A 3,454-nucleotide genomic window follows, 5' to 3' on the forward strand; every position below is an offset into this window, starting at 1 on the left:
GTTTTGCATTCCTTTTTTTTTTCCTTTTTTTTTTTTTTTTTTTTTTTTTTTGAGACAGAGTCTTGTTCTGTTGCCCAGGCTGGAGTGCAGTGGCATTATCTCGGCTCACTGCAACCTCCACCTCCCCGGTTCAAGTGATTCTCCTGCCTCAGCCTCCTGAGTAGCTGGGATAACAGGTGCATGCCACTACGCCTGGCTAATTTTTGTATTTTTAGTAGGGATGGGGTTTCACCATGTTGTTCAGGCTGATTTCGCACTCCTGACCTCACGATCCACCCACCTTGGCCTCCCAAAGTGTTGGGATTACAGGCATGAGCCACCACACCAGGCCCGATTTGCATTCCATTATATGGATATATTATAGTTTGTTTATTCATTTACCTTGATTTAGGTGGTTTCAATTTTTGGCTATTACAAACAAAACTACTAGAAACATTTGTGTATGCTTTTACTTTTCTTGGGAAAATACCTGATAGCAGGATGGCCAGGTCATATGATAAGCAAATATTTAACAATTTTAAGAAATGCCAAGGTGCTTTGTTTTTTCCAACTTATTTTAGGTTCATGTGGTATATGTGCAGGTTTGTTACATGGGTAAATTGCGTGTCACTGGGGTTTGGTGTACAAATGATGTCATTACCCACGTAGTGAGCATAGTATCCAGTAGGTAGTTTTTGAAACTTCACGTTTCTCCCAGCCTCTACCCCCAAGTAGACCCCAGTGTCTTCTGTGCCCACCATTGTGTCCATGTGTACTCAGTGTTTAGTTAGTTCTCACTTGTAAGTGAGAATATGTGGTATTTGGTTTTTTCTTCCTGTGTTAATTCACATAGGATAATGGTCTCTAGCTCTATCCATGTTGCTGCAAAGGACCTAATTTTTTATGGCTGCATAGTATTCCATAGCATATATATACCATATTTTCTTTATTCAGTCCACTGTTGATTGATGTCTTGGTTGATTCCATGTCTTTGCTATTGTGAATAGTGCTACAATGAACAGGTGCACATGTCTTTTGGTAGAACAATTTATATTCCTTTGGGTATTTACCCAGTAATGGGATTTCTAGGTCAAATGGTAATTTTGTTTTAAGTTCTTTGAGACATCTCCAAACTTCTTTCTTTCCACAGTGGCTGAAGTAATTGACATTCCCACCAGCGGCTTATAAGCATTCCTTTTTCTCTGCAACCTTGCCAGCATCTGTTATTTTTGACTTTTTAATAATAGCTATTCTAACTGGTGTGAGATGATATCTCATTGTGGTTTTGATTTGCATTCTCTAATGATTAGTGATATTGAACATTTTTTCATATGCTTTTTGGCCACATGTACGTCTTCTTTTGAGAAGTGTCTGTTCACGCACTTTGACCATTTTTTAATGGGGTTGTTTTTTGCTTGTTAATTTAAGTTCTTTATAGATTCTGGATATTAGACCTTTGTTGGATGCATAGTTTTTGCATATTTACTCCCATTCTGTAGATTGTCTGTTTACTCAGTGGTTTCTTTTGCTGTGCAGAAGCTCTTTAATTAGGTTCCACTTAGTCTATTTTTGTTTTTGTTGCAATTGCTTTTGGTGACTTCATCATGAAATCTTTACCAAGGCTTATGTACAAATGGTATTTCCTAGGTTTTCTTCTAGTGTTTTTATAGTTTTAGGTTTTATATTTTAATCTTTAACCCATTTTGAGTTGATTTTTGTATATGTGAAAAAGAAGGGGTCTAGTTTCATTCTTCCTCATACGGCTAGCCAGCTATCCCGCAAGCATTTATTAAATAGAGAATCCTTTCCCCACTGCTTGTTTTTATTGACTTTGTCAAAGATCAGATGGTTGTAGGTGTGCAGCTTTATTTCTGAGTTCTCTAATCTGTTCCATTGTTCTACATGTCTGTTTTTATACCAGCTGCATGCTATTTTGGTTACTGTATCCTTGTAGTTACAGTTTGAAGTTGAGTAGTGTGATGCCTCCAGGTTTGTTCTTTTTGCTTAGGATTGCTTTGGCTATTTGGGCTTTTTTTTGTTTGTTTCATACGAATTTTATAATTTTTTTTCTAATTTTGTGAAAAAATGTTGTTGGTAGTTTGATGGGAATAGCACTGAATCTGTAAATTGCTTTGGGTAGAATGACCATTTTAACAATATTGAGTCTTCCTATCCATGAGCATGGAATGTTTTTCATCTGCGTGTATTGTCTCTGACTTCTTTCAGCAGTATTTTGTAATTCTCATTGTAGAGCTCTTTCACCAACCTGGTTAGCTGTATTCCTAGGTATTTTTTTTCTTTCTGTGGCTATTGTAAATGGAAATGTGTTCATTATTTGCCTCTCAGCTTGAATGTTATTGGTCTATAGAAATGCGACCAATTTTTGTACACTGATTTTATATCCCAAAACTTTCCTGAAACAAAACTTTTTTCAAAGTGATTGTGTCACTAGCATGTATGAGAGTTCTAGTTTCTCAACATCCTCACTAATACTGTATGGTCAAAATTTTTAAGATTAGCCACTCTACTAGAAGTGCGTGGTTTGCTACTGTGTTTTCAATATTCATTCCCCTATCATTTTTGTACTTTTTTGCCATCGATATTTCTTCTCCTTCTTGCCTTGTTTTATTGTCTAAAACCTCTCGTAAAAATTTTAATAGAAGCAGTGCAGTTAGGCATCCTTAATTTGTTCCTGATTTGAGGGTAAAAGCATTCAGTTTTTTAACATTCAGTGTGATGTTAATTGTAGATTCTTCACAGATGGGTTTATCTGTTTACCTACTTAAGAAGTCCCATTCTATTTCTACTCTATTAAGAGTTTTTCTCAGGAATACTTGTTTGATTTTGTCAAATCTTTTTCCTGCATCTAGTGAGGTGCTCATATTTTTTCCTTTAAAAATGTGTTTATGTAGTGAATTACATGAATTGAACTTTGAATGTTAGAGCAATCTTGCATTGGGTTATGGTATATTATCCTTTTCTAAATTGTTGGATTCTATTTGTTAAAATTTTATTTAGAATTGTTGCATTTATACTCTTGAAAGTAATAGATATCAAGGAATGCTTACCCCATAGAATAAATCGGGAATTATTTGCCCCTCTTCAATGTTCTGTAAAGTCTGTGTATAACTGGTGCTATTTCTTTCTTAAATATGAGAATTCACCAGTGCAACATCTAGGCTTGATGTTTCTTTGCATGTGGTTTTTAATTATAAATTCAGGTTTCTTAATAGACATAATACTTTCAGGTTATCTATTTTTTCTTGAGTGGCTTTGGTAATTTGTGTCTTTTCAAGGAACTTCTGCATTTCATCTAAGTTTTCAAATTTACTATTATAATGTTGTTTGTAATATTTTATTATTATGTTTTTAATATCTGAAGAATCTATAAAGATGTACCTCTTTCATTCCCAACATTGGTATTTTGTGTCTTTTATCTTTTCTTCCTGATCAGTCTAGCTACATCTTCCCAAAA

Source organism: Rhinopithecus bieti, unplaced genomic scaffold (genome assembly GCF_001698545.2).
Source record: "Rhinopithecus bieti isolate Rb0 unplaced genomic scaffold, ASM169854v2 scaffold_757, whole genome shotgun sequence".
Classification (NCBI taxonomy): Eukaryota; Metazoa; Chordata; class Mammalia; order Primates; family Cercopithecidae; genus Rhinopithecus; species Rhinopithecus bieti.